General features: G+C 40.1%; 1 protein-coding gene across 1 annotated transcript in view; it reads left to right on the forward strand.

The window, feature by feature from the left end:
- SYT9 (synaptotagmin 9) overlaps nucleotides 1-14,836 on the forward strand; it is a 139,399-nt gene that overhangs the window by 51,678 nt on the left and 72,885 nt on the right. The window lies entirely within an intron of this gene.

Below are 14,836 nucleotides of genomic sequence, written 5' to 3' on the forward strand. Positions count from 1 at the left end.
AAGAATAACCTTTGCTCTTTTCTACTTTCTAATTCTTAGCTATTCTCTAATAGACAGTGGATATTATCTGCCCTCCTTACCACATTTTTTTAAAGCTTTCTTAGGTTGTTTGTGCTAAATGGATCCTGGCCTTCTCTCGACCATAATCTGCAGCTAAGAGCATGGAGTCCTTACCCATGTTCTCAGGTCAGCTCAGCTCAGAAGCATGTCTCATGATGAGACCTTCTCCTTTAACCCCAGACGTGAGCATGGTTGAGAAGAGTTGGTGCCACGTTTTCAAATATTGAATTAAAGTTACAGCAAGAGCAGTCTGAAAAGATCTACAGATATTGGCAACACTAATCTATAGAAGGTCAAATCCAATTTAGAGCTCAGGAGAGAGAGGGCAGAAGTGCCGTGTAGTGAAACCATGTATCCATGCACACGTCTTGAGCACGAGCTCTCAGGGTGCTATTTTTCCTGCATTTATAGCCTTTTCATTATCTTGCAGAGGTGCATGACCCTCCTGAAATAGAAAGGAAAATTGGACTTTCCTAGATAACTGATATTTTAATGCCACTTGTTTCCTTCACCTGTCCAGATTCTCTCAGGGAACTGTTAGCTTGTTGTCTTCTGGGATACAGGCCTTGCCCTCGCCCTCGCCCTCGCCCTTGCCCTTGCATTTCCTTTCCCCTTTCCTTTCTCTGCTTTGCCATCCAAAGACACCAAGTACCGAGTCCTTACTCAGCTCAGAGCAGGCTCCAGCTTGAGTTTGGAGCCCATCTCTTGAGAGAACACACAGCTTCTCTGCCCGGTGACCAAACAACCACACCAGTACTTTCTCATCCTCAGTCACTGCTGTGAGTTGGGGACTCACTCACACCTGGGCACCTTCTGTTCACGTGCCAGCTTTGTCCCGCTGCTCAGATGAGTGAAGTGTAGATGGGTTTTGCTGGCCTTTATCACAATGATGAGGAAAGAAAAGGAGGCGCTGGAGAAGGTGCAGAGAGCCTCGGGTGATGAAACTAAAGTGATTTGGGAGGTTGGGGAAGGAACACATCTCTTCAGTCTTGAAACATGTGATGTCCATAAACTAAAAACTTGATGTGGGGGAAGCAAGAATTACCCTTATTCCCAAATCGGTAGGCAGCAGGAAAAGCTCTGAAGAAACAGGATTGGGCAGGTTGCTTATACTGCTGTGAATGGCTGAAGGATGAACTCTGCCACTGGAGTATTTGCCACGTCCCTTTGAGAATAAGCTGAGACACTGCTGGCCAACAATGATGAGCCCTAGTAGAGGGAGGTTGATCGTACCACCTAGTGTGACACCAGTTTATATTTTTGACAGATGAATTCCATAAAATAGCTGGAATGGTGATTAAAAAACTCAACAGGGATCCTGCTGGGAGTTGCCTCCCAGAGACCCTGTGGAGAGAGCAACACTGAGTGGACAGTGGCTGATAAAAATCTGGGTAATGCTGACCCCTGGTGGGAACATCTTCTGGAGCAGTTTCCCGTGCCAGGAGAATATAGAATGGCAGCCCAAAGGAACTTCTGCCCTGAGATCACTGCCTTTTTAGCACTCTCCTAGGACTAAGCGTTCCCTGTCCATTGCTGGAGAAGTCTTGATTTCCGTAGAATTTGTGAAGAACGTTAAATTATTTATCAAGGAGGAAAACCAATAAGGCTAAAGGCCTCAGAATTCTCAGTTGTTTCCTCTGGCAAAAAAATAAATATTCTAAGCATTGACCTAGGCCTTTGGATGGTCAGCAGGAGAGAGGAGGTCCTGAGAATGGGAATACAGATTATTTTATAATCTATCATATATTTTTAAAATTTCATTAAAGAGTTATTATCTGGGACTGTGTTGACTGTGCTTTTTTGAATGTGACTTTGTATAGAGACTTAGATTTGCCAAGATTTTATTTTTGTAATGGCGTGTATGGAGCACAGTGCATATAATGTACATGTGCCGAGTAATGAGGGAATAATTAAATGAACAGTCATGAACCTTCCCCTCACATGAAGAACAGGACATCACCAGGACTTTGGTGACTCTTGGGTTCTCTCTCATCACATTCTCTCTCAGTCTACTCCTGCCCAGAGGAAACCACTGTCCTGAATGTATTTATTGTGACATATTTGTAAGACAATGTATTGTTTGGTTTTGTCTCTTCCTGCTTTTCATAGCTCTTCTTTGGCTTTTTTTCCCAGTTCACATTGATTTTGACATTTAAAAATAGAGATGAATAGAGCTGTGGTTAATGTGTTTTCATTACTGTATAATATCCCCTTTTGTTGTGTATGACAGATATGCTTTCTTGTATTGATGACATTTGGGTTGGTGTTCATTTTTTTATGTTTCTAAATAATAAGGCAGAGAACATTTTTGTGCACATTTCCTGATTCACATACACAATAATTTCTAGAGTGTGTATCCCTGGTAGAGGTAAGGTACACACATGTTCAACTTTTCTAGGCAATGCTGAGTTCTTTCCACAGTAGCTGTACAAATGGATCCTCCTACTGGTGAGATATGACAGTTCCTAATGCTTCACATTCTCACCAACTCTTGCAGTTGCCACACTGTTGAATATGTGTGCATGTGCATGCATGGAAAATAGTATATAATTTGTATTTCCATGGTTACCAAGGTTGACCATCTTATATGTTTATTGGCCATTCATGTTTCCTGTCTTGTGAAATGCTTGTTCAGCACTTCTTTTCTGTTTTTCTTTTCTTATTAATTCATATGTGTAGTCTGTATGCAAATTCTTGTTGGCAATGTGTATTACCAGCATCGTCTCTCATTTACGGCTGTCTTTGTATTCGCTTCCTGGTATCTTTTGATCAATAGAGGTTCTTATGTTTAATGTAGTAAAACATGTCAATATTTTCCATTGAAAGTTAGCACTTTCATGTCTTGTTTAAGGAATTCTTCCTTACTCTATGTCACAAAGCTACTTCTTCTGTATTTTCCATTAGCAATTTTAAAGTCTTGACTTCCCTAATTATGATTTTTAATCCACCCAGAGTAAATTGTTTGTATAGTTAATACAGGTATTCTGTATTAGTCATCTCAGGCTGACAAAACACCATAAACTGCTAAAACAATGGGAATTTATTTCTCAGAGTTCTGGAAGGTAGGAAGTCCAAGATCAAGGTGCCAGCATGTTCAGTTCCTGGTGAGGGCCCTCTTCCTGGCTTAATGACAGCCGCCTTCTCAATGTGTCCTTACATGACAGAAAGAGCTTTGGTCTTTCTTCCTCTTCTTACAAGGACACAGTTCCTTGGGGACCCATCCACATGACCTCTTCTAAACCCAGTTACCTCCCAAAGTGCCCACCTCCAAATATCACATTGAGGGGGAGGGCTTCAACACGTGAGTTTCTGGGTGACATAAATATTCAGTTCATAATGCATCTGTATTTCTTTTTCCATATGAATAACCAATGTTCTGGCATATTTCTGCAGTGCGTGCTCTCTCCTATATAGATTTTGATATATGAAGAGTCTGTTCTGGATTCTCTTTTTTATCCATTGTTCCATATGACTATTTCTACCAATAGCATAATTTGCAAGCTACTGTCATTCTATGATAAGCCTTAACATCTGGAAGAGCAATTCAATCATCCAGCCTATGTTTTCTTTAGTTTAGTCTTGACTGATACTTGACTTTTCTCATAAATTTTAGAATCTAATTGTCAAGTTAAAATTTTTTCCTGTATTTGTTTGAATTTGTATGAAGTCTGTAGATTAATTTAGGGAAGTTTTACATCTTTCGCGATACTGAGTCTTTCTGTCTGTAGAAGTATTATTTGATACTTTCACATTTGCTTAACGTATTTGATAGATTCTTTTATTCTTCAACATACTTTCAGTTCCCTTTTCTATTTCTCTTACCTTTCCGTACATAGTTTGTATATATATGTATATAAATATACATATGTTTACTTATATTCATATATATGTATATAAACATATATACACACACATATATATTCTGATATTCATATAAATACACACACACACATATATATTCTGATATTCATATAAACACACACACATATATATTTATATATTCTGATATTCTGTTACTCATAACTCCAGTAGCTATAACCTTTGCAGCTCTGATTCTTTTGTTTGGCATTTCCATCCACTCAATAACTTATCATGTCTTGTTGTCTCTTGCATTTAGTGATTTATTATTGTGAGCTCATCTATCTTGGAACTTTGCCAGTACAGTCATCCTTGGTTATCTGTAGGGAATTGGTTCCAGGACTCCCATGGATACCAAAATCTGTAGATTCTCCAATCCCTCAGTCAGCCCTCAGCATCCACAGGTTACTCATCCATGGATTCAACCAACACAGATTGATAATAGAATCTGCAGATACAGACACTGTGGATCAGGAGGGCCACTGACGTTTCCAAGCCCTGGGTTGAAAGGACATTCCTTCAGAGATGATTTGCAATCGCTTCTACCAGATGCCAAGGTGAACTGCCAACATGTAGCCACTTCAAACTGAATTTTGAGCTTGAGGGATTTTGGACAACAGAGGTAGGGTAAATATAGACTCCATATGTGTAAGTTTAGGCTTGTATTAGTGGTTAGAAACTGGCAGGGGGAGTTTTATTTTTCTTGCTTTCCCCAGAGCAATCCTGAGACAGTATGGATCTCCAACATTTATGAATGCTAGGTGGATGTTCTGTTTCATTTATCCTTTAAGAATGTGACCCTTAACCTTTAGGACTCCAGCCCTATGCAAGATTCTCCTCTAGTTCCCTACAACCCAGGAATGAAACCACGAGAGGTTCACATTTATCTCCATTTAAGCTCCAGCTCAAGAGCTTACCTGTTTCCGACCGCTGCGTCATTCCATTTCCTTCCCATCAGCTTTGCTGTGCATTAAAAAGGGTTTTACAATCCAGTATTTTCACCTGGAGGAGCTTCTGTGACCATCTGACCTATTACTGGAGACTGTGTACTGAGTTGCTCCAAAAGCCTGTTGAAACTACAGTTTTTACTTGTTCTAACTGAATAGTAATCTATGTCTTCTATTTTTGCCTTGTGATTGAATAGCCACAAAGAGCCTTAGAGGTCCTGTAATCTAAAATTCTCAGTAGCACATAAAACTGAGTGGAGGGCCATTAGGAGATTCAGCCAAGGTCACACAGCTGGATAATGGAATTACAACTAAGTTTTTCAATAGCCAACTCAGTCAGTTCAGGAAAACGTGCCTCAAAATTATTATGCATGCCCTGGCAGGGTGGCTCCGTTGGTTGGAGCATCAGCCAGTACACCAAAAGTTGCGGGTTTGATTCCAGGTCAAGGCACATACCTAGGTTGCGGGTTCGATCGCCGGTTGGGGTGTGTATGGGAGGACAAATGATGTCTGTCTGTCTGTCTCTCTCTCCTAACCTCCCCCTCTCTCTAAAAATCAATGAAAGCATATCCTCTGATGAAGATTTTTTTAAATTACTATATATGCTGCTTTACTACTTCTCTTTCCCCTCTCTCCCTGGCTACCTTGCCCTAAGCTCTTAGATCCTGGCTTGAATGCCACTTCCTCAGAGAACTCTTACCTGAGCCTTGTACTAGGGTAAGTTTCACTGGTATTTGCTTCCATGACACACTCTACTTCTATCATTATTTATACCTTCTTTTATATTATTTGTTCAGTTGTCTTTCTTCTCCATTAGATAGTTCTGTGAGTGCAAAGACCATATCTGGCTTGGATGCGATTGTGCACCCAGCCTCTAGAATGGTGTCTGGAAGTGAAATAATTAGTATGCACTAACTGTATAAAATGAAGCTCCTTAAGGGGAGGGGCTGATTCGGTGAGGCTCATTTGGTTTGGAGGTGTTATGCAGATTTGAACCTATAAACTAATTTTTTAAAATTCTGTCTGTATTTCTCCAAACAGATTATGAGTTTTATAAATGTGAGCAAATAAAAATTAATTCTCACACCTTCCTGTGAAGAACAAAAATAGCAATTATTGAATGTAAGAATGATAGTTTAATTAAACTCTCAACTACTGAAGCCAGATCAATTGATAGTGGTACAGTGCATCCTTGCGGGACATGTGTCAGCCAACAGGAGAGAAGATAGCACCTGGGGAAGACTTTATTTTAATGTTAGGAATTTAAAAACCTTACATTTCCATCAGAATTTGACTTTTTGAGTCATTGCCAAGTCCCATATTTTATAGTGGCTGATTTAGGAATTTCCCCACTCAGTCTCCAGGACCCTGGGGGGCCATTTCTAGACCTGATAGCGGTAGACACTTGGAACCACTCAGGGGACAATATAAATTTCAGGGAGGCCCAGGATGCATGATCCTCACCATTGAATGTATATGGCTATGTCACATGCAGTGGTGTCCTTGTAGATGTGTAACAACTAGCTGGGTGGAAGGAATAGAAGGGGGACCTGACGTCTAGCATTTGCTCATTTCCATGGTGTAAATGCTGCCAGCAGGGCTGATTTGAAGCTACCAATGTGACATCACTGAAGGCAGAGTTGGCAGAAGATGCTCACATTGGCTCTCACCAGCTGGTGTCAGTAATAAGAACAGCTCCGGTGCATCACTACATGTGGCCCTGAAAACAGTAAGGCTGGTTGGATAACTGATCCTAAGGAACCAACCATTTGAAAAGCCCCACAGAAACCTCTGGTGTCCAGCTGATGACAGTGGAGCTAAATTCCTTCTATAATGTGGATGTGTGTGGACTGGGCCACCCCGAGGTCTAATAAGTTGTGTCTCCATGAGAGTTCACCAGATCCCACCCTATCACTCATGATCCCTTAGACATGTTATCCCCCTCATGTGAGATCACTCAGAGGGAGTGAAAAGTGGTAGAACCTCGGGACAGAATGTCTGAAAGAAGGAATTAATAACTCTACAGGTCCTGACAAAGAGGCTTCGATAGCTTTTATCCTTATGTAGATGCCAGGAAAAAGCATTTGCTTTTTTAAATGAAATGAATGACACTTACAAGAGTATATATAATGTATATGTGTGATTTAGAAATAACAAAATGTACATCAGTCTATCAGAATTAGGCTGAAGAGAACATTATCGGTCTCTTTGAAGCTCCCTGTGTGTCCCCTCTCCATCCCTACAGCCCCCCCAGAGATAATCAATATACTGAGCTTCATACCTATAATTTACTTGTTTTTAAAATAATTTTACCACATAAGAATAGGTTGTTCAGTTTTGCCTGTTTTTGAAGTTTAAATGAAAGAAGTTATATCGTACAATCCTTCTGCAAACTGCTATTCAGTGAATCATTTATGTTCACATACATACTATAGATCTTTTTTTTTTTTTGGCAGAGGTGTTCTAGCTTTCCATTGTAATGGCATATCATAATTTATTTATCTAGTCTCTTACCAATGGATATTTGAATTAATTTGTTTTCTATTTTAGAAAATGCTGCTATGTGTATACTTTTGATACATGTCTCTTGGCATAAACATGTGCAAGAATTTCTCTAGGATATGTGTACCTAGGAGTGGTGTTGTTAGATCAAAAACATTATACTTCAAAGTGGTTTGACCAGATGGCAATCCCAGCAGCAGCTCGGGAGCCCATCGTCGTCTGTAGTGTCTCCAACGCTCGGTAGTCCTGTGTACTCGAAGTCTGAGAAGCTCACCGCAGACTCTGGAGTTTTGTGCCTTGACGATTACATGATGCATAAGTAAGGCCGGTTTTGTTTCTTGCTTTTCTTTTTGACTTCTCCCCTAAAACCATCCCTTTACCTTTATCGCATGCACCAGGACTTCCAAAGCAAAGGCCAACAGAGTAACCCTTGGGTTCTTCCTCACCTTAAAAGGAATGCTTTCAATTTTCACCACTAAATAGGACATTGGATATAGACTGTTTGAAAACCTGAACGCATATTGGATTTTATCAGATGATGTTTCTGAATTTATTGAGAAAATCATATATTTTGCTTTTTTATATTTTAATGTCATAAATTATATTGCTTTATTTCTGGTTTGGGTGAAAACTTATATTCCTGGGATAAATCCAACTTGTTCATGATGGTTTTCCACATCCATGAATATACATGAGTGTGTGTGTGTGTGTGTGTGTGTGTGTGTGCGTGGCGTGTGTGTGTATGTTCAGCTATTTGGTTTATTAATATTTTGTTAAAAGTTTTTGCAGCGAAGTTCAAGTGTGAGCTCAACCTCTGATTCTATTTTCTCGTTCTTTCTTGGGGTTCACAAAGAGGAGGACAGGGCAGAAAGCTGAGAAAGCAGGCTGGCTCTGTTGGGATTCATATGTACATATATGGAGGTGATACTACAGCTCAAAAAAGATAGCAGGGGATACTGATCTTTTTCTCTATACAATCTACCCTCATTTAGATTATTTTAGATGAAATATGAAAACCAGTAAATCTGCAAAAGAAATTAAAAACCTGTTTATTTTTAAAATCTCTCTGAACATGTATGTGAATGTTTATAGCAGTTTTATTTATAATTACCAAAAACTGGAAGCAACTTCAGTGTCCTTCCGTGGGAAAATGGATAAACTGTTATATCTATACAATGGAACACTATTTAGCAATGAGGGAAACAGTGTGTGCACAACACACACACAATAATGTGAATTAATCTCAGGTGCATTATGCTAAATGATATTGTCAAAAAGGCAAAATTATAGAGAAAGAGAATAAATCAGTGGTTGCCAGGAGCTGGGGTGGGGTGATGCGTTGACTACAACAGGTCAACAAGAGGGAATCTGGGAGGCGTGATGGAATTGTCTCCGTTGCAGTTGTGGTGGGTACACGACTCTATGCATTTGTCAAAATTCATAAAACAGTCTGACAAAACTGTGAATTTTACTGTATATAAACTAAAAATAAATGAATAAAAATCTAAAAACCACTTTCATGGAGGGAATAAAAACTCAGGTGAATGAGAAAAATATCCAATGAAAAGAATCAGTACAGAGAGAGTTTGAAGATATAGATACAGAGCATAGACTAATAAACAGAGCAAGTTCCCTAATAAGGTAGGAGACAGGATCTGAGATGCAGGTAGAGTGCTGACTTTAGATAAACAACATTTCCTTTGATGTCGGAATTAATGAGAAAAGTAGGGGAGCAGATGCAGGAAAGTTTGTAGATCTGGAGATTTGTCCTTGAAGATAAACACAAAAACATATGGCCAAAAGGCTGGCCAAGAGTTTTGATCTTGAGGACCAATTCTAATCAGCTGATGCTAGCTGACTGGTGAGTTGTGTTACGAAGGATTAAGGGCTGAGCAAAGGAGAAGACCAAGATCCAATAGCAATGTCTGCCATAAGTTTTGGACAACCAGTTCCTTCTGTTACTCCACCTAATTCCCTGTAATTGTTCATTTGTGCCTTTGTTCTGTACACACACTATTCTCTGTCTGCAATGACCTTTATTTCCACTTCTCTTCCCTGTTCAACTAAATGTTATTCTTCTCCCAGTCCTATGCTTAACATCACCTTAAGCAAGCCCTTCCTATAGCCATCAGGGACAGATTAGTGTCCCTGCAAGCTCTTAAAGTATCCTTTCCGTACCTCTTCACAGCAGGTGTCACATTCGATTGTATCTGTCCTGCCTACCCCACTAGACTAGATGCTCCTCGAAGGCAAAGTCTGTGACTTTGTATTCAGCACTTAACCTAAGAGGTAGACGATAAATGCTTTTTGAGTGAAGGAATGGATGAATGAAAATGGATGAATGAAATGAAAATAGTGCCAATATAGTGTGTGTCGTAAGTACTCGAGTTATTGAGGAACTGCTTTAAGCAAAATCTGTAGGGAAGGAAGGGCAGCGGGATCGGTCAACACAGGCTTCAGCAGAAGCCCTGAGCCTGGCCCCCAAGGTAGCTGCGGAGCCTCAGACATCACAGAGGTATCCCACTCTCAGACAGCCACCTCCCTACCCTGCCTTTGTCCCTGACTTCCGGCCACCCCTGGAGAGAGAGTGTAACTTGCCACTCATTTTTAAGGTGGCTCCCATCAGCTGAGGGGGATTTTCTCAAGTAGGATGCAACGAGCTGTGAGCAGCCAACACTCCCAGCAGCTAAGGGACGGGGGCACTGGCCTGGCCACAGTGGGGTCTTCCGCAGTGTGACGGAACAGAACAATGGAAAGGGGGTTATGGGGACACAAGACAGACCCTGGATCAGGTGACCTCTGAGATGCAGGGAAATGATGAAGAGAAGAGACCCTCTTTCTCCCACCCCCAACCCCCACCCTGCACACTCCTTTTGTAGGAAAGGGTCCACCGTGCCTTGGCATGGGTACCAAAGGTAGGTGTGTGTGTGGCCAGTTGGGTGCTCCTGAGAGAGGTGCTGGCTCTACAGGGAACCAAAGTGGGCTCTACTTGGTCCCCCCTCACATAGTCAAGTATCTCTACAGCTGAGTCCATGGAGACAATCTAGCTCCATGAAATATACGGCCTGCAGACCTAGAATAGCTGAAGGAGACTCAACAGAGTTGCCAAGGACGGCATTTTCATCTCTGAAGAAAGGTGAGGCTGGTCAGGTAGAATTGCCCCTGGGACTGCTTTTAATGATCTTCTACCTGTGGCCGCGTTACTGTCCAAAACAGCGAGCCAGCTTCCTGACACAAAGCCTGTCCCCTGGACTGGCGTTTGCTTGCTCGGAAAATGAGTTCTGAGCCTTCGGAGAATCGAAGCGGTCTGCGGTGTTTACAGTGCAGCCTTACTGTCCAGTAGCTAAGTGTAGTCTAATTCTGACAGATGGCTCTCAGGGGAAATTTACTTTCAGATTGGATTATGCCTCCATGCTGAAATGCTCTAATTAAGGGGAGTCTATAAACAGGGCGGGGGAGGCAGGCTGTTTCTTAGGAGGCTGTCCTGGAACATGACCACGTTTGCAGTCTTGACCTTCCCAGCCCCACGCTCAGCGGCGCTGAGAATCTAGGCCACTGCTGTGCTGGGAACATGGCAGTGCTGCTTCATGGTCAGCTTGCAGCCACCAGCTGTGACTCCGTGTCCTACAGGGTCCTGCCTCTCTATCCTCATCTCCAGGCTGTTTCCTTCTTGTTAACTGTCTTGTTAATTAACTTTGTAACTCTCTGGGGTTGTAACTTCCAGAATAATTGTACCATTAAAATGAGCATGACTGATTTTTTAAAAACCCGACTCAGCTATGTTTAACATTGCTAACCATTCTTTTCTAAGTCTAATACTTTGGTTTTAATGCATTTAATACTTAAGATATGGCTGTAGTGCATTTCTTAATTCTTACCAATTTGAGACCTAAGTAACTACAGGAAATGTACATTTGGCTGTCAGATCCAAAAGGATGGATTTTGCAAGAGTGGATTGAGAAAAATCTAATTTGGAAGTCAGGGAGTGAGTCCTGGGTCAGGAAGAGAATCCCAGTTCTATCTCTATCACTTATTCAACAAATGTTTTTGAATACCTACTATGTGCTAGGCAATGTACTAGGCACTGAGTATATAATGATCCCTCTTCTCTTGGAGCTTATGTTCTTGGGAGATGGGCATTCACAAAGAAGAGACAGATAGAAAACAAAAAATTGCACAAATAATTATTTGCATGTGAGGTTGGTGCTGTGAAGGAGACATAGTCAAGTGTTTTGTTTAAAACCTAACCTAGCCTGTTGCATCAAAGAAGGATGCTTGGAGGAGGTAACATTGATGCTGAGGCTAAAGGAAGGTTAGGAGTTCACTTGGAAGGGCAAAGTCCCAGGCAAACAAAATTGGCATGTGCAAAGGCCGTGAGACAGAAACAATTTTGGTGAGTTCCAGGAGTAGCAAGCAGAAGGGTTAAAAGGACGGGAAAACAAGATGGAAAAGACATCAGGGTTCAGGCAGGAGCAAGAATAGGTAGGGCCTTGTAGGCATGAATAAGTCTTTGGGTCTTTATTTTATGAGTAAATTTGAAGAATTTTGAGCAGTGAAATGACACAAATAGATTATGTTCTTAAAAGATCACTTTGGCTGCAGTGCGGAGAATGGAAAAGAAGGGACAGCAAGAAGGGCCAGGCTATTGAGAAGGCCAGGATGGAGATGATTTTTCTCACCTAGATAATGGTAATAGAAAAGGAGAACAGTAGCAAATTCCAGAAAAATTTTTTAACAGTTTTATTGAGGAATAATTGGTATATACTAAACTGTATATGTTTAAGATAAACAATTTGACAGTATTTGACATATGTACACATTTGTGAAACCATCATCACAATCAAAATACTAAACAAATTTGTTACCCCCAGAACTTGTCATGTGCCTCTGTGTAACCCTTTCCTGTCTCCCCTCCTGCCACCCATCCTCCAATCCTTAGCAACTGCTGATTTGGATTCTATCACTATAGGTTAGTTGGGGATTTTCTAGAATTTTATATACATAAAAATCGTATAGTATGTTCTCTGTTTTGTTTGGCTTCTGTCCAGCAGAATAATTATTTTGAGATTCATCCATGTCGTTATATTAATAGTTCAGTACTTTTATTGCTGACTACTATTCCTTTGCATGGATATACCACTTTTTGTTTATGCATTGCGTATTTGGATTATTATTTTTTAATTTTATTTTATGGTAATTGTCCTTATTTTTATTTTTAATTAAATGTATTGTGGCCCTGGCCCTTGTGGCTCAGTTGGTTGAGCATAGTCCCATGCACTGAAGGGTTGCCGGTTCAATTCCTGGTCAGGGCACATGCCCTTATTGTACGTTTGATCCTGTCAGCGTAGGGGTGGGAGGCAACCGATCGATGCTTCTCTCTCAAATTGATGTTTCTCTTCCTCTTTCATCTGCTCTCTTTAAAATCAATTTTAAAAACATATTAAATGCATTGGGATGACATTGGTTAATAAAATTATTAGATTACTTGGATTTTTTTCACTTTAGAACTATTACAAATAAAGCTGCTATCAGCATTCATGTGCTTTGCATGGGCATATGCTTTCATTTTTCTTGCATAATTACTTGGGAGTGGAATGGCTGGATCATATGGTAGGTATATGGTTGGCTTTCTAAGGAATGGCCAAACGGTTTACCAAGATGGTTATATCATTTTACACCCGCACCAGAAGGGTAAGAAATTTCTTGCTCTCCATTCTCACCAGCACTTGGCCAGGTCAGTCTTTAATTCCAGGCATCCTGAGAGGTGAAAAATGGAATCTCATTGAGGCTTAATTTGCATTTCCCTACTGGCGTGATGTTGAGCATCTTTCCATGTGTTCATCTACCATCTGTTTATGTTCTTTGTTGAAGTGTCCGTTCAAATCTTTTGTCCATTTTTAATTAGGTTACTTGCTCTTTTATTATTGAGTTGTGAGAGTTCTTTATATATTTTGGATGCCAATCCTTTATCAAATATATGAAGTGCAAATATTTTCTCCCAAGCCGTGGTGTATAGTTTTATTCTCTTAACATTGTCTTTTGAAAGGGAGAAGTTCTTAATTTTGCTCAAGTCCATTTTATCAATTTAATCCTCATTATAGAGTATAGGTTCCAGGGTATATCTTTGACTCATTCAAATTTACTCAGTGTGCTTTTCTCCTGTTTTCTTTTAGAAGTTTTATATTTTTAGCTCTTACATTTGTGGCTATGATCCATTTTGAGTGATTTTTATATGAAGTACGCAGTATGAGTGAGAGTCCTTTTTTTAAACGGTTCTCAATTGTTCCAGCCCAACTATTGAAATGACTGTCCTTTATCTAACTGCCTTTTGTACTTTTGAAGGAAATCAGCTGATCATACATCTGGGTCTATTTCTGGACTCTATTCTTACCCAATGCTCTATTTGTCTATCTTTACTCCAATACCACAGGGTCTTGATTATTATAGATTTATAATAAGTCTTGAAATCAGGTAATATAAGTGCTCCAACTTTGTCCTACTTTTTCAAAGTGGTTTTGGTTATTCTAGGTCCTTAAAATTTCTATGTGAATTTCATAATCAGCTTATCTACTTACACACACACAGGCGCACACACACAGTTGGGATTTTGATTAGCTTGCATTGAACTATAAAATCAGTTTGGAAAGATTAGACATCTTAAACACATCGAGTCTTCCCAATCACAAACAGTGTATATCTTTACATTTAATATATCTTTAATTTATTTCAGCAATATTTTATATTACAGATCTCTAGAGTTCTATCAATGTTCATCTCCCTCCTCTCTGGTAATCTGCCCTGCAAACTCTGGCTGGATTGGCCTTTCCAAACTCCCAAGTTCATTTCCTCAGCTCAGCTCAGGGAACCCACTAGGCTCTGCATGGGTTTCTACCTCTCTGTGCTATGTCTTGACAATTCTTTCTAGGTAGTAAGCAGAGGCAATTGTAGGACTCACTTTGATTGTTTCCTGTCACTCAGGTATTACTTATCTTCACTGTCTGATGTCTAGTGTCTTGGAAACCATTGTTTCACATAGTTTATCTAGATTTTTAGATGTTTAAGATGGGGGGGTAATTCATTTCCTGTCTTTATATCATTGTCAGAAGTGATTCATTTTCTGTAAGACTTGAAGAATGAAAGTGACCAAAGATGATTTTCTGGTTTCTCGAATGAGCAGCTTTAAGGAAGGTGTTGGTATTTACTGAGATAGGAAGAATTAGGTGAAGAATAGGGTGGGGTTTTGCGAGGGGAGGTTGTTTTATATAAGATCATGTGTTCCATTTTAACATATTAAGTTTGTATTTCCAGGGAAGCATTGAAGTGTGAAAAAATAAAAAGCAATTGGATATACAAGGCTGGAGCTCAGAAGTAGGGCCTCAGTTGGAAATATTAACTTATGAATTGTCATCCTACACTGCTTATGGCATTCAAATCATAGAGGCTGATGAAGTTACTTAATGGTAGAATCT

Source organism: Miniopterus schreibersii, assembly GCF_964146895.1.
Source record: "Miniopterus schreibersii genome assembly, chromosome: 12".
NCBI lineage: Eukaryota > Metazoa > Chordata > Mammalia > Chiroptera > Miniopteridae > Miniopterus > Miniopterus schreibersii.